Below are 20,873 nucleotides of genomic sequence, written 5' to 3'. Positions count from 1 at the left end.
GGGTGTTCAATACTAATAACTAAATTATTACCTTTCAGAGATTGAAAATGCCTTTTATAAAATTGTACCAACTCTCAGCAGCAGGAAAAGCAGCAATTATTAAATACACAGTCAAATAAGGGTCGGCTTTAGAATTCTGAAAGGATCCTGTGTAATAAAGAAAAACACAGAGTTTCATTAAGTAAACAGTAGACAAAAATAACACATGCAAACCTAGGTATAAGAAAGACAATTCATTAAAGGGGTGTGCAATACTAATAACTAAATTATTACCTTTCAGAGATGGAAAATGCCTTTTATAAAATTGTACCAACTCTCAGCAGCAGGAAAAGCAGCAATTATTAAATACACAGTCAAATAAGGGTCGGCTTTAGAATTCTGAAAGGATCCTGTATAATAAAGAAAAACACAGAGTTTCATTAAGTAAACAGTAGACAAAAATAACACATGCAAACCTATGTAAAAGAAAGCCAATGTATTAAAGGGGTATGCAATAATAATAACTATATACCTTTCAGAGATGGAGAATGCCTTTTAGAAAATTGTACCAACTCGCAACAGCAGCAACTGCAGTTATTAAATACACAGTCAAATAAGAGACGGCTTTAGAATTCTGAATGGATCCTGTATAAAAAAGAAAAACAGAATAATTAAGTTAACAATACACAAAAATAACATAAAAAACTTAGTAAAAGAAAGTCAATGAATTAAAGGGGTATGCAATACTAATAACTATATACCTTTCAGAGATGGAAAATTCCTTTGAGAAAATTGTACCAACTCTCAACAGCAACAGCAGTTATTAAATACACAGTCAAATAAGGGCCAGGCCCGGCATTAGAATTCTGAAAGGATCCTGTATAATATCAAAAAATAAAACAGGTTATTTAAGTAAATAAAACAGTAGACAAAATTTTTTTTAAAAGTTAAATTAGATTTATAACCACATTCCTACCTTAGAGAGCTTGTGGAGCATTCAGCAGGAGAAGTCCTCTTCTTTAAAGAAACCCTTTGTTTTGCGCCATTTTTTTAAAATATTCGCAAGGTGATGATGGTAGATTTTTCATGTTCTTTTTTTTACAAAAGAAATACTATAATTTGCAGAAATAGCAGCAGCACTAGCAACATCAACTGTAGATTATGAATGCTAAATATCATATAACATTAAATTCTAGTAGTACAAGACACTGTTTATCTGATTCGAAATCCAGCAGCAGTAGCAGTAGGTAGCGGTAGGACAGCCGAAGAAGCAGTAAAAGGACATAAAAAATAAAAATGATCTTTTATACTTTGATTTTTAAAAAAATAATTTTTATATTTTATATCCTTTTAAAAAAAAATTTTGGGGGAGGTTTACATATTTGTATCCACCGCAAACACAATTGGTCTTTGTTCTGAGGGATCATCGTCGTCTGTATCACTGCTGCCGGTAGTGTTTTGTCTGATAGCCTCCAACTGATGTTGTTCTGGTATCCAGTGTTGATTCATTTTGAGAAATGTTAAACGGTCAACATTTACACTAGATAGTCTATTTCGATGATCAGTCACAACACTACCAGCAGCACTAAACACACGCTCTGACTGAACACTCGTTGGGGGACAACTTAAATATTGAAAGGCAATATGTGACAATTCAGGCCATAATATTTTTTTGGATTTCCAGTAACTCAATGGGTCAGAACGAGGCTCTATAAAAGTGTTATCCAACATATATGCAGTTACCATTTGCACTGCAGAACACTGATTGTCTTCATGTAATCTTGCATCTTGACCTGTAGCCATAATGCCATATTTGCCAAAAAGACCCCACAATGAGTTAGTGGAATTACCGCCGCACACTGAATTGTCAGATATTGAGTCAGACTCAGAACTGTTACAATCTGGGAAAGAAGTCCGACCACTACCAGTGCAACTGCTGCTAGACTGATTTGTAGAGTTGTTTGAGTTTGCTCGCCGATTAATTTCAATTTCTTGCTTTACTTTGTAGATGAGTACTCCCTTGCATCTCTCAACCGTATGTTCTTTTCCATCAACAAAATTATACATCTGACCTTTAAAACGTGGGTCCAACAGAGTAGCAAGAAGGTACTCATCTCTTTTTTTGATGGAGATGATCCTTGGATCTTTCAACAAACACAAAATTAATTTTCTTCCAAGCTGAGCAAGATCAAACAACTCTATATCATTCTCATCTTCAGCAGAATCAGATAAACAGTTATCTTGCACTTGATGCAAGGAACTCAGTCTAGTTTCAAGAAGCGAAATTAATGGAAGGACCTGACTAAGGCTTGCATCTTGTTCACTTACCATTAATGTTGCCTCTTTAAACGGCTGAAGAACCTTGCACACATCACTCATAAGATGCCACTGTGCCGAAGTCAAATGGACTCCATCTAATGTTTTTCTTAAAGTCATAAGGTATTCAATTATTGCCTTTCGTTGTTCATAAAGGCGTTGAAGCATGTCAAACGTGCTATTCCATCGCGTAGAAACATCAATTATGAGTTGATGGCGTGGCAAATTATTGTTTTCTTGTAATGTTAGTAACGAATTTTGGGCATGGTAGGAACGGTGGAAATGCGAGCATATCTTTCGTGAAGCATTCAACATGTCATGAATATGTGTTGAATCTGAAAGAAATTTGTTAACAACCAAATTTAATATATGTGCAAAACAAGGCACATGTATCATTTGTCCATTCTTGAGTGCACAAACAATGATAGAGCCATTGTCTGAAGACACAAAACCAACCGTGAGGCTGCGTGGCAAAAACCAATCATTTATTACTTCATTCAGCTTATCAAGAATATTAGCTGCATTGTGATTCTTTCGTTCAAAACTATTCATGCACAGTGTTGCATGCTTACGATAAGATATGCGTCACATTGGCCTTGAGGAAACATACTCATTAGAGTCATTACTTACGGCAAATGATACCCAATGTGCAGTCACAGTCATATAGTCTGCACCCTGTGGACTTGTCCACATGTCAGTTGTAATATGAACTTTGTTACACTCTGACATTTCTAATTGTTTGCCAACATTTTGTAAAACAATTTTATGAATTTCTGGAACACCTTTTCGTGAAAAATAATGACGACTCAGGATTTGCCAACGGGGAACCACTGATTGCATTAATTCCCGAAAGCCTTGACCTTCAACAAATTTAAAAGGAAGCATATCGATTGCAAGCATTTTTGCAACTTTAAAATTAATTTGGCGAACACGTTCATGGTTTGGGGGATATTTTTGACCACTCTCTGCTATTCCTTCCGGAAGTTTCCATAGTTATTTCAAGATCAACTCCATTATCACCTGCTGGTTCTCTGGGTAATTCATTAATAGAAGTGGATTTTTCTAATGCTGCTTCCTGCAAGCACTGCTGCTCTGCATGTTCAGATCCAATTGGGGGATTTTTTTTCTTCAAAAATGCATGAATTGCCATTCTTTGACGACCACTGCGTGTGGTTCCGGACACTTTGTTTTCTTTAACTACTTCAACTGCATCATTATTGGTCTCCATTTGCTTTTGCTGCTGTTGACTGCTGCTGCTGGAAGCTGAAATCATTCTTCTTGCAACTTTTTTTGGCATCTTGGTAGATTCCAATTAAAGAAGACACTGCTTTAATTTTATTGAATAATAAAATTTGATGAGTAACAAAATGCTATTGCACGTCTGTGTCGTTATTTCTTGCTGCTACTGCTGCTGCTGTATAAATCTTCTCACTCTATAATTAACAATGATTTAACTTAGGATAAAACATACATATACACCCAAATAATACATATATATATATAATACATATAACATTACATATATGTCTAGTATGCAAACCAAAGTTAATAGAAATGTATTACATTTTTGTATAGTCTACTGACTATGTGATTTTGAATGTTCTTGATTGACAAAGCAGATTAGAACTATATAGTTGGTAAAACTTGTAGTGTAGTATACGTGAGTGTGTGTGTATGTATGTGAGTGAGTGTGTGTATGAGTGTGTGTGTGTGGTTGTATGAGTCTGTGTATGAGATTGTGTGTGTATGAGATTGTGTGTGTATGAGAGAGTGTGTGTATGAGAGTATGTGTGTATGGGATTGTGTGTGTATGGGATTGTGTGTGTATGGGATTGTGTGTGTATGAGTGCGTGTGTGCGAGAGTATGTGTGTGCATGAGATTCTGTGTGTGTGTTGTATCAGTGTTTGTGTATTAGAGTGTGTGTGTGTGTAAGAGTGTGTGTGTATGAGAGTATGTATGTATGAGTGTGTCTGAAAGTGTGTGTGTATGAGAGTGTGTGTATGAGATTGTGTGTGTGTATGAGAATGTGTGTGTATGACTGTATGTGCGTGTGTACGTGTACTTATGCAATTTTAATAAATACATTACAAGCGTGGAGGGGTCTCATTTCAAACATTTAGCCAAATGGGAGACGAACTGTCTTAGACTTTGATAACTAAGATAAAAAATTTGAATTCTAATTTTAATTAGAAATAAAACCATCTTATGTATTATAGTTAGTAATGGAATGGTGTTAAAATTCGAATTTTAACACTTCTAGTATTAACTATAATAGCTAAGATGTGTTAATTTCGAAATAAAATTCGAATTTTAACACCACTAGTAACCATTATAGATAAGATGTACTAATTTAGAATTAAAATTCGAATTCGAATTTTACATCTTTGCTATTGTTTTAAATTCGCAATTAACATAATGATACATACAATTCGAAAATAAAACAATAACTATAATAAAGATGTAAAATTCGAATTCGAAATGAACATATGTATTATAGTTAATAGTGTTGTTAAAATTCGAATTTTAATTCGAAATCAACACCTCTATCATTTAATAGTTATACTATGTGATGGAGGTGTTGGTTTCGAATTAAAATTCGAATATTAACGTTATGCTAATTTAGAATTAAAATTCGAATTTTACATCTTTTCGATAGTTTTAAATTCGAAATTAAAATAATGTTACATACAATTCGAAAATAAAACAATAAGTATAATAAATATATAAAATTCGAATTCGAAATCAACACTTCTATCATTTAATAGTTATAGAAAGTAAAGGAAGTGTTGATTTCGAATTAAAATTCGAATATTAACAGTACTTGTAACTATAATAGATAAGATGTGCTAATTTCGAATTAAAATTCGAATTCGAATTTTACAACTTTGCAATAGTTTGAAATTCGAAATTAACATAATGTTACATACAATTCGAAAATAAAACAATAAGTATAATAAATAGGTAAAATTCGAATTCGAAATGAACTTATCTATTATAGTTAATAGTGCTGTTAAAATTCGATTTTTAATTCGAAATCAACACTTCTATCATTTAATAGTTATAGAAAGTAAAGGAAGGGTTGATTTCGAATTAAAATTCGAATATTTACAGTACTTGTAACTATAATAGATAAGATGTGCTAATTTCGAATTAAAATTCGAATTCGAATTTTACAACTTTGCAATAGTTTGAAAATCGAAATTAACATAATGTTACATACAATTCGAAAATAAAACAATAAGTATAATAAATAGGTAAAATTCGAATTCGAAATGAACATATCTATTATACTTCTATCATTTAATAGTTTTAGAAAGTAAAGGAACGGTTGATTTCGAATTAAAATTCGAATATTAACAGTACTTGTAACTATAATAGATAAGATGTGCTAATTTCGAATTAAAATTCGAATTCGAATTTTACAACTTTGCAATAGTTTGAAATTCAAAATTAACATAATGTTACATACAATTCGAAAATAAAACAATAAGTATAATAAATAGGTAAAATTCGAATTCGAAATGAACATATCTATTATAGTTAATAGTGCTATTAAAATTCGAATTTTAATTCGAAATCAACACTTCTATCATTTAATAGTTATAGAAAGTAAAGGAAGTGTTAATTTCGAATTAAAATTCGAATATTAACAGTAAATGTAACTATAATAGATAAGATGTGCTAATTTCGAAATAAAATTCGAATTCGAATTTTACATCTTTGCAATAGTTTTAAATTCGAAATTAACATAATGTTACATACAATTCGAAACTAAAACAATAACTATAAGAAAGATGTAAAATTAGAATTCGAAATGAATATATGTATTATAGTTAATAGTTTTGTTAAAATTCGAATTTTAATTCGAAATCAACACCTCTATCATTTAATTGTTAGATTAAGTGATGGAGGTGTTGGTTTCGAATTAAAATTCGAATTTTAACAGCACAAGTAACTATAATAGATAAGATGTGTTAATTTCGAATTAAAATTCGAATTCGAATTTTACACTATCCTTATTGTTTTAAATTCGAAATTAACACAATACATACAATTCGATAATAAAACATAACTATAACAAATATGTAAAATTCGAATTCGAAATGAACATATCTATTATAGTTAATAGTTGTGTTAAAATTCGATTTTTAATTCGAAATCAACACCTGTTGGTTTCGAATTAAAAATCGAATTTTAGCAGCACTAGTAGCTATAATAGATAAGATGTGTTAATTTCGAATAAAATTTCGAATTTTACATCTTTGCTATAGTTTTAAATTAGAAAATAATACAATAATACATACAAATCGAAAATAAAACAATAACTATAACAAATATGTAAAATTCGAAATTAACATATCTAATATAGTTAATAGTTGTGTTAAAATTCGAATTTTAATTCGAAATCAAGACCTCTATCACTTCATATAGTCATATAAAGTGATATGTGTTGATTTCGATTTTAAATTCGAATTTTAACACCTTTAGTAATTAATAATAGAGAAGATAGTTCATTTAGAATTAAAAATCGAATTTTACATCTTTAATAGTTAATAATTCGAAATTAACACAATAATAACTGAAATTCGAATTTTAAAAAATTAAACACATCTATCACTTGATATAACTACTATATTGGCCTTAAATTCGAAATGAACTCTATAACTATAAAAGATATAACATTTGAAAATAACACCATCATAACTTTATTAAAGGGACATGAAACCCACATTTTTTCTTTCATGATTCAGAAAGAGCATGTGATTTTAAACTACTTTATAATTACTTCTATGATCTAATTTGCTTCATTCTCTTGATATCCTTTGCTGAAAAGTATATCTAGATAGCATCTGTAGCTGCTGATTGGTTGCTGCACATAGATGCTTCGTGTGATTGGTTCACCCATGTGCATTACTATATCTTCAAAAAAGATATCTAAAGAATGAAGCAAATTAGCTAATAGAAGGAAATTGGAATGTTGTTTAAAACTTTGAATTTCAAATAGAAAAAAATACAATACAATACAATCTACATAGGTAAATATAGCACTACAGCATTATCAACTCATCAAAATGCAAAGCCAAAAAAATGCATAACATTTTTAAAAAAAAATGAAAAAATCCAATTAAAAAAAAAAAAATATATTAAAATAAGATTTTTACATTACAGTACATAATTATACATATCAGAGTTCAAAAATCTCAAATAAAATCGAGTATATATACAATACATATAAATTAGAACCTAGTCAGCATCACTGGCTGCCAAATTGCAAATTTGCCCAATTCCATACTACTACAACACAGGACTAGCAGGCAGCACAGTAAAAAAGAAACAACACTACATTACAACAATTACAACATCTCTATGATGAACAATACATCAGTACTTCTCAACCACAGTCCTCAAGTTAACCTAGGCTAGTAGTAAGCTATCTTTATAACGTCTTAAAAGGATTGTCTAGTCAAAATTAAAGTTTGCTGATTCAGACAGAGGCAGAGCATGCAATTTTAAGCAACTTTCAATTTTACTCCTATTATCAATGTTTCTCAATTCTCTTGGTAAAAGTGAAAGAAATATCTGAATCATGAAAAAAAAAAAAATCTGTTTCATATCACTTTAACTGGAGCACAGGTAAAATAATCAGTAACCATGTTAACTAAATTGGCCCTCACCTTAGGTACTGATTATTTCACCAGTGCTCTAGTTAAGACAGCATGAAAATATGGCCTGTATTTTGCCTATAAAAATAAATAGACCGCATATTACCTCCACAAATATTGATGAAATTGATTGAAGATGAAGATAACAAATGAGTCTTCTCACGGCGTGCAGTCCACCCTCCACAGTTGTGTAATGTGTCCACACAAAATTCCAAAAAAAGATGCCACAGGAGCAAATAGATAATAGTATATAGAAAAAAATTGGTATCCAAATAATCCAACACGAGTACACGACCACAAAACCAGTACGTCCTTCTCCAAAACTAAACCTTTCAAATGAAATGTTAAGAGCTACATCTATTTATAACATTTACATATGGGAGGGAATAACTTGATTTAAATATTTAAATTCGAATATTAAATAATTCGAATTCGAATATTACATTTAAAAATACAATTTTAGTTAAGAAATACAATTTCGAAATTAAAATCAAATTCGAAAATTTCGAATATTTATAATATAATAGCATTATTATAACAAATTCGAATTTGAATAGTACATTAGAAAAGCAAATACTATTTCGAAATTTAAATCGAATTCGAATATCTCATTAAAAATAGTATATAATATATTCAATCGAATTCGAATATAACATTTCGAATTAGAATATGATATATCTCATCGAATTCGATTAGAATCGAATTCGAATATTATATTTCGAATTCGAATGTGAAATATAGTTTTCGAATTCTAATATAAAATTCGAATTTGAATAGAATAGAATTCGAATATTATATATCGAATTCGAAAGTGAAATATAGATTTCGAATTCGAATATAATATTATCGAAAATAAAACATTCTATTAATAAGAACGAATATTTTCGAATGTAAGCGAAAAATTCGAAAACGAACATTCGAAAATCGAATGTTAGAATGTTAACTAAACATTCGAAATTCGGTTCGAACGAACGAATATCGGAAAATTTGTTTTAAAATTCGAATGTTTAGAAACATTCGCCCATCCCTAATTTTGATAGAAAAGATAAGATAAAATACATGATGTTTAATTTTTTGTATTAAATGTATAAAATTGTTTGGTGAAATACATACAAGATTGGACAATATACATGAAGTAGCAACTCTCCTATATAAATACAATATAATACATATGGGGATTTATATCTTAATGTATATTTCAATTTCATAATGTTTAGAAGGAGAGGATATATTTTGATATAAATTAATAACATCACTGTATCAATTAAACAACATCATTGTACCTATCTAAAAGATTTTCCTAAATACAATAATTTAATCAATGTGTCTTTCTCTTTTTGGTGGAATTTTTTTTTTTAATGCTTTAGTTCAATATGGACTTTTTCCTGAATATATTTTCCAACAACTATCCGTTATACTATTGGACGAATAATATCATGTGACCAAGCCATACAGAAAAGGACCTGGTTGAGAACTTGCACACATACGACAACCTGAAAGGGAACTGAGAAATACAACGATCTAGGATTGGTCTTTTTTTCTTTTTAAATAATGTTACTTTTAAATAATGTTACTTTTAGACATTTGTTTAAATGAATTGTTAAATATGTGTTTTTTTATTTTATTTTAAATGTTTTTAAAAATCGAGTGTAAATCTGACCTCAACCAATGAGGTATCAGATACCGCCCATGATTGTGTATTTAAGGCCACCTGCGATGTGGCATTGCATATGAGTTTCTGTAAGCTATACAAAGTTTTTAAATAGCTCTTGAAAAAGACGGTATAGCCGTTGAAACGCTTTTGCGTTGAGCAAAATAAACATATATATATATATATATATTTTTTTTTTTTAAAAGCCAGCTTTTTTCCTTTCCTGATTGTTTCCGTTGTTTTTTGTGAAATCACCTGTGGTTTTTTTGTGAAATCACCTGTGGAGCTGTTTGCCTGATATCATTCTGTGAGTATACTGCACTAATATATTAAGGTGCACAGATATACTGTGTCAATGTGATATTCTTTGAACACAGATACAGACAGAACCCCTTCTTGGGAAGATTGTGAAATCACCTGTGGAGCCGTTTGTCTGACATTATTCTATACAGACAGAATTCTTCTGGGAAAATTGTGAAACATAGAGAAAAATCCTTTGGAGATCCCTTAGAACCAGCGCCTCTATCTGAGAAAATTTGATAAAAGACGTCAATTTAGAAAGTTGTTTAAAAAGGTATGCTTTATTTAAGTAATCAACTATTTAAGGGGAAAAAGAGGAATTTAAGGGCATAGAAACCTAAATGCTGAATTAAACATTAATTCAAGTAAATATATGTGTTAAAAACATAACACTTTATTAACATTTATGCAGATAAGACAAAACAATACACAATCCTATAGTGGAAACTATTTAATGTGTGGGTATATCAGTTCCACTACATATCATATTGTCTAGTGAATCCACCACAACATTAAAAACACATTTAAGCCTTTTAAGCCTTGTCGTTAGGCAGCATATTGCATACTGCGCTGAATCTACAGAATTAAGAGGGTGCTAGCACAATTTATACATTTTTCTTTCTTTCTGCTTGGTGTGCTGACCGGCCGATTGCTACAGAGAACAGCTATGGACATGATGTGTGCCAACGCCATATTGCAGGCACTACGGGTTCTTCTCTCGGATCATCACGCGGCCTTGGAAGAACAGCTGACTAAGACATTTTACCCTGAAGGCTTCATGACAGCCCGGCAAGATATTTCAGTCGGCCCTGTCGTGGTGTCGCCTTTGGAAGATAACGCTCTGGGGCCCCAGCATGTTAGACCTACCTCGATCAAAACAGATAAGGTGCGCACTATTGCAGGGCTTGATATGCAAGTCGAGCCCAATGTGAATGCAGGGTGCGGTAAGGGGAATACAAGAGGGATACCCTCAGCTTCTTTACCCCCTGTGGAGCATACAAGCACGAGAGCCTCTTCAGAACACTTACTCAGAGACCATGAAGGTACATGGGCATTAGCACGAAGATCCTCACTGACTTTACAAGTCTTGCGAACCCTTTGTTATACAGAGGCATGGTCGTTTACCCGGGTCATTACTCTGGATCAGGGTTATTCTTTTTCTGTTACCCCTTGGTTAAGGTGTGGACTTTGTGCGCTCTGGCACCCTAGTGTCATAAGAGACTGCATTGCAAGGATTAGCACTGGAGTTGGTTAGCCCTGTCCCTTATAATTTCTAAACAGTTCCAAGTTAAATATTTTGCATACAGATACTGTTTTATGTGCATGCTGTTATACCATAATTTTAAACGTTTACAATATGTGCCACAGTCAGCCTTTCTTGGGGGCTCTTTGCCATTGTGGTGTCTTACTTCTAGTTGTATACAAAGTGTATCCTCTTTCCAAAATAACATTTCAACATCCATGGACATGTTTTTCCTCATAGTATATACTTCCTGCCCTGTCCTTTATAATGTTTAAATCACTCCAAGTTGAATATTTTATATGTCAATTACTGTTTTATTTGCAAGCTGTTTTACCTTAATTTTAAGTGTTTACAATGTGTGCCACAGTTAGAGTTACTCAGTGGCTTTTTGCCAATGTAGCTGTCTTACTTTTAGATGCATACAAAGTATATCCTCTTACCAAAATAGCATTCTAGCATATATGGACATATCTCTCCTCATAGCATATACCTTCTGATATTGTGACTTCCTCACAGAACTTAAAACGGCTATATTGTTGTTCTAGACTTATTGTGCGGTGTTGTGCAGCTTGTGACCGGAGCTGTGCATCTTGCGCATATCTACATAGCCAGTATGTACATTTGGAGGAGGGTATAGTACATTACTTAGTCTAAGCTTAAGTTGCACATGTCAGTGAGTAGTTTTTGCAACACTGTTTTTGCTTCAACAAATTCTCAAATCACACGAACAGGTACAGCTTATCCCTACCTTTACTAGATTGCCCTATAAAATGTCCCAAGATTGCCCTTTTTTGCAAGCCGGTCAGCACAGACAATTTTTATTTTTTTTAACATAGCATATGTTAATACCATCATTTTATATAGCTGGCACCAAAAATCCTAAACTCACTTTCACTGCTCAGATATTTTGCCCTTTTTTTTACACCCTCTGAATAGGTAAATAATAAAAAACCTGAGGTTCTACTAACGAGATCCATGAGTGGTCTCCTACAAACCAAGTAGCTCTCTGTAAATGTCATTATTCCATACGTTGAGAGGCCCAAGAGAGACCTCCTACATGTAATTGAGGGCTTAGCTCTTTTTGTTGGCTAATATTATTTTAAACTGTTTTATTCTTTACAACAAATTTGTAATTTAGTGTGAAATTATTGCTCACCATCCATGCGCTTATAGTATGCACCCTGGGTTTACCACTTTTGCGATAAAACTTATTGTTCATTATTTGTGTTACATTTTCTGCTTTTTTTATATGACAATGTGACATTTATGATATACCTTGTTAGTAGTATTCTTTTGTGTATGCCAACAATTTTACCTCAATAAAAATATTTAAAAAAAACAAAAAAAAACACACATTTAAAAAATAGGGCTATGAGGCTACTATGAAACCAGTATTGTGTGTTTCTATAAAGAGCTTTAAATCATAAATTATATGTACATATTTCCCTGGATTTATTCAGGGGATTCTCCAAGTTAGTTTAAAGCTCTAGTCTTATAAATCTTTATGCTGCATATCCTAATAGGTTGGCCTTATGGTACACTTGCAATAGGTAAATATTGTTTAGATTCTAAATCTGATTAGCTGATAAATATCTTAAGTAGGTTGAGTCTATGAGGCCGATTTACCAAATGTCTGTCGGACATGATCCGACACTGCGGATCAGGTCCAACAGACATTGCTGAATGCGGAGAGCAATACGCTCTCCGTATTCAGCATTGCACCAGCAGCTCACAAGAGCAGCTCCATTCGAAGCTTGATAAATGGGCCTCAATACCTTACGAATCAATAGTGTTTAATAGTATTTTTGATGTTTGGACTGTATACATCATTCATCGTTATGATGCTCTGAAGTTAGCTGTTCAAAAGATCAATATTGTTGCACCAATCTATATATTTAGCTATTCAACATGCTAATATTATTACATCAGTCCAGACATCTTAGCAATTCTTTTTGTGACCGCACATCTTGCTTGTCACATTAATACCTACAAATAAGCTTTATGGTACAATCTGTACAATAGATTCAAAAAAGTTACGTGATCTCACTGTTGACCTAATATATTAAAGTTCCTTAGTAATTCATAGTTTCATGTATTGGTTCACTCCGTTGTAAACACAAATTCATTAATCAGATATACATGACCACATATCTTGTGTGCCCCTTTAATAAATACATTGACTCCTCACCAGGTGTGATCAAAAACAGTTTGCGTTTTTATACCATGTATTACTGTCATTACAATGAAGCACACACTTTATATCAAAACAAGTCAGCTAGGTCAAACAGTGTGCATTTTTTTATAGTATGTATCACTGTTGTTACAAAGTAAGTACTTTCTGTCAAGTCAGGTCAATAGCGCAAGTGCTCATTTATCCTAACACGCTCATGTTATCAGGCTTTCACCCTTATAAGGTCCCAATAAGCAAATAGTAAGAGTTATTAAATAGTTTGACTAGTCTTATAATTCTAAGTCAAACCGTGTCCGCACAATTTGCATGACCGGTATTCTATCAATAATCAATAATCGTTATACTAGCACGCTAACTCTTCATTCACTCAGCAGCAAACACAATGTGGATCAAAATAGCCCCGCCCACCGACGCGTTTTGTCACTATTACGTGACTTCATCAGGGCATAGGGGCAGCTCAGCCCAACTCTTGCCTTTTATTCAGTATTGGTTATCATGGTAACCAATTTTCATTACAGAAGTGTTTACCGTATGGCGTCTTTTTTAGTATCACTCTCGAAAAACAGGTAACATTTGTTTCTACCTATAGTAGAGTCACTCGTCACACCACGAACGGTTTAAAATATTTATCACATCATTCTGTTTCTATTATGTGTCATAGGGAATGAAATATACACACTCCATAGAAGAAAAAAGCATTTCCTTCCTTGACCTACTAATTACGAAAGATGGCTCCCTGAATACTAATCTATTCAGAAAAAGTACGGCTACAAATAGTCTACTACAATGGAAGAGCTTCCATCCCAAAAATCTAAAATTGGGAATACCAACAGGTCAATACTTAAGAGCGAGAAGGAACTGTAGTACAGATGAAGCATTTGAAAAGGAAGCCAAGGAACTTCAAAGTAGATTTAGAGAACGTGGCTACCCTAATAGATGCCTGAAAAGGGCATACCAATGAGTAAAACAAATTGACAGATCAACGCTACTAAATGAAAACAGAACTACACAAATGGATACAGATGCAAAAAAAGATGTAGTGCGAATAATTGGCACCTTTGATGACAAACATGATCAAATCAGAAAAATATTTCAGAAACACTGGCATATTTTACAAGGGGATCCTGATTTGAAGGAGGTGATTACCAGCAATCATCACCTTATATTACTGACCATTATACTGTAAAGTATTTGTAAACTCCCCTTAAAGGGACATGAAACCCAAACATTTTCTTTTGTGATTCATATAGAGAATACAATTTTAAACAACTTTCCAATTTACTTATATTATTTAATTTGCTTCCCTCTCACTAGAATTAAATTAGATATTAAAAAGTGTTTTTTTTTTTGGTTACTCAAAGATGCTTTAAGAACAAACAGTTAATCAATCTGGCTAACCTAGTGGCAAGACAAATGAAAACCGGAAAGGACAGAAAGGCTCCAACTATATCTCCTTTTATTAAAAATATGCAATTTCAATTAGCAGTTGAACAACAAGACCCAATGATATATTTAGATAACAAATTAAAAGCTTTTCTATTAAAATGGGAGAAAGTTATTTTATCACTCTCCATTGAGACTCAACTGGAAATTCTGGACCCATTTCGTGCCTCCCCTCTCTTCCTCCAACTGTTACAGTTGGATTGCTATCCTTCGCATTGGCGACACATTTTGCTATAGTCCTTTTATTTTATTTTTCTTTCCCTGCGTCTGGTTACCCCTTTTTTGTTTGTTTGTTTTTTATTTATTTTTTTATGTATGCTTATGTGCTGCATATGCTTGTTTAGACTAATATCTAATTTCTTGTTCAGTTATAAATGATATGACAGGACCTGGTTATAACAAGTGTATAACGCTCTCTTGAATGGATTCTGTCAAATCTAATAATTCACGTTTTCGTGATACATTTTTCTTTTTGTTTGCTGGTATGATTGTCGTTCAAGCTCATGTATTACATTTGCTTATTCAGATTCATCCAATTCCTGGTTAATCATAAATGATATGGTAGAAACTGACTTATGGTAATATGAATATTGTTTATAGTGAATGCATCCTGTCAAAATTAACAATGTATGTTCATCTTCATATCTTTGTGATTTCTGCTTTGTGTAGATGTTCTTTGCCTTTTGTTTTCTGTATCTGGAATTGGATTGTAAATAAATATATAAAATTTTTATATCTATAAATCATATTAAAGATTTTTGTTTTCTGTAAAAAAAAATGTCCCTATACTGCTTCTGGGTAAGTCAATGTCCACCATTAAACCAATGGGTAATCCTATTATTATCCAGTGAATAATTAAGACATAAAGGGACAGTGTACCGTAAAATTATTGTCCCCTTAATGGGCTAGATTACAAGTGGATCAAAGCAGAGGGTAATTACCATTGGTTCAGCAGGTGCAGTGGCACCAGGGCCCAAGGGCTGTGGTTTCCATAGCAGCTAGTTTATACATGTGTACAATCATTTCCTAAGTCTCCACTGCATAATATGCATAACACAACACATATATATTATATTAAGGTATTTCCTATATAAATAATGTAAAGTCAAGGTTTATTATTGAAAAAAATGTTTTAATATTGAAAATAGTGGCAAGGAGCTGGACTGGGAAGTGCTCAAAGGTCTATATGTATGTGTGTATATTTTAGTAATTATTTATAGGTAAATATATATATATATATATATATATATATATATATATATATACAGAATATATATATATATATATATATATATATATATATATATATATATATATACTGTATATAGGAATATCTATTTTAAAAAACTTAGCACACATTCCCCTATGTGAAGAACTTTGGAATGATAAATATTTACAGTAAATACATAGTTAAGCACTTTATTAAATATGAATATTGAATAAATATGCTTCTACATGTTTTTATCTTCTTGACTGTAAAGGGCTCCTATGCACTTATATATATATATATATATATATATATATATATACAGTGGGGCAAAAAAGTATGTAGTCAGCCACCAATTGTGCAAGTTCTCTCACTTAAGAAGATGAGAGAGGCCTGTAATTTTCATCATAGGTATACCTCAACTGTGAGAGACAAAATTGGAAACAAATCCAGACAATCACATTGTCTGATTTGTAAATAATTTATTTGCATATTATGGTGGAAAATAAGTATTTGGTCACCTACAAACAAGCACGATTTCTGGCTCTCACAGACCTGTATCTTCTTCTTTAAGAGGCTCCTCTGTCCTCCACTCATTACCTGTATTAATGGCACCTGTTTGAATTTGTTATCAGTATAAAAGACACCTGTCCACAACCTCAAACAGTCACACTCCAAACTCCACTATGGTGAAGACCAAAGAGCTGTCGAAGGACACCAGAAACAAAATTGTAGACCTGCACCAGGCTGGGAAGACTGAATCTGCAATAGGCAAGCAGCTTGGTGTGAAGAAATCAACTGTGGGAGCAATAATTAGAAAATGGAAGACATACAAGACCACCGATAATCTCCCTCGATCTGGGCTCCACGCAAGATCTCACCCCGTGGGGTCAAAATGATCACAAGAATGGTGAGCAAACATCCTAGAACCACACAGGGGAGCTAGTGAATGACCTGTAGAGAGCTGGGACCAACGTAACAAAAGCTACCATCAGTAACACCCTACACTGCCAGGGACTCAGATCCTGCAGTGCCAGATGTCCCCCCCTGGTTAAGCCAGTACATGTCTGGGCCCATCTGAAGTATGCTAGAGAGCATTTGGATGATCCAGAAGCAGATTGCGAGAATGTCATATGGTCAGATGAAACCATAGTAGAACTGTTTGGTAGAAACACAACTCGTCGTGTTTGGAGGAGAGAGAATGCTAAGTTGCAACAAAAGACCATACCTACTGTGAAGCATGGGGGTGGCAACATCATGCTTTGAACAGGACGACTGATCCGCGTAAGAAGCATTTCAAGGTCCTGGAGTGGCCTAGCCAGTCTCCAGATCTCAACCCCATAGAAAACCTTTGGAGGGAGTTGAAAGTCCGTGTTGCCCAGCGACAGCCCCAAAACATCACTGCTCTAGAGGAGATCTGCATGCAGGAATGGGCCAACATACCAGCAACAGTGTGTGACAATATTGTGAAGACTTACAGAAAACGTTTGACCTGTGTCATTGCCAACAAAGGATATATAACAAAGTATTGAGATGAACTTTTGATATTGACCAAATACTTATTTTCCACCATAATTTGCAAATAAATTCTTTCCAGATCAGACAATGTGATTGTCTGGATTTGTTTCCACATTTTGTCTCTCATAGTTGAGGTATACCTATGATGACAATTACAGGCCTCTCTCATCTTCTTAAGTGGGAGAACTTGCACAATTGGTGGCTGACTAAATACTTTTTTGCCCCACTGTTTATATATATATATATATATATATATATATATATATATATATATATATATATATATATGTATACATTTGTATTTATGTGTTTATATGTGTATATACTGTATGTCTGTAAATACATATATACACATATACATACATTAATTCATATATACACACACATATATATATATATATATATATATATATATATATATATATATATATATATATATATACACACACACATACATATTTAGACATGTATATGTATTTATCTCTATGGTAAAGCCCTTTGCAGTCCTTCTTTTTTCTAACACGTGAGACCTCATATCTTTGAGGCCTTATAACTTTTTTCATTTTTTATGCAATTTATAATTTGTATTAGATAGTGTTATTATGAGTGTAACTGTACTTTTAATTGTATTTTTGATGTGTTTTGTGACACTTTCTTAGAGCATAACAGTTAACCAGAGGTTGCACTATCCCGTTGTGTGTTAAATTTAATTGAGCTCAAACAATCGTGTTTACTTTCAACTTGTAATACGTGCATTACTTCAGATAGCCAGATATCCGCGATAAACCCGATATCCCTTCCGCGCAACTGTTAGCACGGCACTTGTAAATCTGGCCCTAATTCAGAGAAGTAGGAAAAAATGAAGAACAAGCACTACTGCTGGGTAAAACATCAATTTATTCCATGTCGTTAAAAAAAAAGTATACAGGACAGCAGTATCTGGATAAAGTTGGGTATAGGAAGAGTAAAGCATATAAAGCCTTTATATGCTTTACTCTTCCTAAACCCAACTTTATCCAGATACTGCTGTCCTGCATACTTTTTTTTAACGACATGGAATAAATTGATGTTTTACCCAGCAGTAGTGCTTGTTCTTCATTTTTTGCTACTGTTATTTGCCGGTTTTTGCACTACGCTGGAGAATTGTGCGATCTGTGCAAACGAAGCCGCCCACGGATTGGACTGAGAGCACACACCCCCAACACTTACGGCACGTATTGGTCACTGAAACCAGTGAGGGAGATCCAGACGGAGGAGAATTCTCTAAGTGAGCGGAAGGAAAAGGAGGGGGACTTGGTTCCTGTTACACTCCAGCTATACCCGCACACCGTTATCCGGAACAAGGAATTTAGAGCCGCAGAAGGATCCACACCCGGCTGAGAGGTATGTGAGTTGGGCCCGCCGTGGCATACAATCTCATATCAAGGAGACTTGAATTGAAAGTGTTGGGCTATTGAGCCATATAGTATACACATGATTTGCCTTATTATATGAGCAGCCACTCTTGACAAACGAATTTTGGGACACAACCATACCTCAGTAATGCCAGTATTAATCCTTATATACCGTGTAGCCACTCGGATGGGATTTACATGAACAGGGGATAGTGCTCCCAGGAGGTCTTAACGTATCCAATCACATATTGTGGACAGAGACATTTGTAACATAACAGTTACATAGTATACCCCCAAGTTTACTTTTTTGCTAACTTTCCTAATTCAGAGAAGACTCGATTTATTCCATTGGCTAATATAGTACTATTATTTAGTACGTTCCAGAATTTGTGAACATTTGTCCACAATTAATGTGGGCAAATGTAGTACACCATTGGTACAACACTTTGTGACAAGACATGAGAAAAAATGTTAAACTTTGAGATGGATGATTATTGAAGGTATTAGAGAAAGTAAGAGAGGAGATGACAAATTTCAATACTTATCACGGCCTTTTAGATCAAGCATTCAGATATATAAATGATCCATATGTGGGGTGTGTATGCACTAAGGTGTAAGCATAGGTACACTCATGGGGACCCAGACGATCTAAAATACGTATGAACTGATCACATCATACTTCTCAGTATGGAATATTCTATTATGTCTGAAAGCATGGTGTCTTAATTTATAGGTGGCTATTTCCTGGTATCCTTACTATAATATGATTAGAAAGGTATATGTTACTTATGCACCTGCAATTATCCTCATAACACTAATATTCAGATGTGTAATCGAGCTAACTATACATACACAAACAAATGGCATAGCATAGTGATTTAGGAAAGGAATTTATAACTATGTTCAAGGGAATTTGTATTTAACAAACACAGGTAATGTGAGTAATTTGAAGATTTGTTATGTATACCTTTAATTTTAATGAAACCCCTGTGCCTTTAAATTAGTTTATCCAATCAGTGCATTGGGTGATGTTTTTTAAGCCAAGCTAAATCATTCGTTTTTATGGGCTATGAGTATGGCGTCTAGCCGAAACGTGTCAGACTATTGAATAGGCCGAAGGGGCATTTGCATTTGTGAATCCTCTGTATCTTAAGGATGGAATAAAAGTTATGTTTCATTTTATTTAATGATCTCCCGGCATTTCAATCTGTTTATTGATTGGTGCCAGATAGCCGGTGGAGATCTAGACTGCAGTGTAGCTCAATATCAAGCTCCTGATCTGTGGCAAACCATTCCACATATACCTGCTAACTGTTACCCGTGGAGTAATACCCTAGACCAGAAAATCCCTTGCTGAATACCGTGACCTGTGATGTCATAGTGATCACGTGACATGCCCATCTGCACTAAGTAGACAGATGAGGTCCTGGAGAGGCGGTCGGTATCGAGTGAAGCGAGACGCCGGGTGAGAGCTGTAACCATTTCATACAACGGACTAACGGAGGACCAGAGTGGCGGCATAGGGAAGCGGTGGAGCCGGGAAAGGCAGAAGACACAATTAGTGTATCTACTTGTGTGAACTTAAGAGGAGACTGTGTTAATACAATCCTAGGTCACGTTTTGATGTGGGAGCTTGGATATTGAACACATTTGTTTAAAGGAAAGTCAAGCTCACTATGGTGACTATTTAGTAATAAATTTTTTCAGAACATTGGAATGTCAAATATTTACAGTAAATACATTGTTAAAACCTTTATTAAATATGAATATTGTATACATATGCTTTTACATGTTTTCATCTACTTAACGGCAAAGGGGCTCTAATGCACTTATATATGCCTGTACATGTACACATATATACAAAACACGGAAGGGAACTGCACTCTCATAACGGACCGGGTACACATTCCATGACCCTGCAACATGCTCAGCCCTGGGTGCCACCCAGGGCTGAGCATGTTGCAGGG

General features: G+C 33.6%; 1 long non-coding RNA gene across 1 annotated transcript; it reads right to left on the bottom strand.

Annotated features, from left to right (window-relative positions):
- Positions 1–531: 531 nt before the first annotated feature.
- Positions 532–1,169, bottom strand: LOC128662265 (uncharacterized). The gene is made up of 3 exons (XR_008402734.1): positions 956–1,169; positions 741–856; positions 532–624 (listed from the first exon to the last, which is right to left on the bottom strand). It is a non-coding gene; the product is annotated as an uncharacterized LOC128662265 (long non-coding RNA).
- Between the last annotated feature and the right edge of the window lie 19,704 nt (positions 1,170–20,873).

The sequence above is a fragment of the Bombina bombina genome, chromosome 6 (assembly GCF_027579735.1).
Source record: "Bombina bombina isolate aBomBom1 chromosome 6, aBomBom1.pri, whole genome shotgun sequence".
Lineage (NCBI taxonomy): Eukaryota > Metazoa > Chordata > Amphibia > Anura > Bombinatoridae > Bombina > Bombina bombina.
Note: the sequence above shows the minus strand (reverse complement) of the source record. Positions and strands in the feature narration are given on the sequence as shown.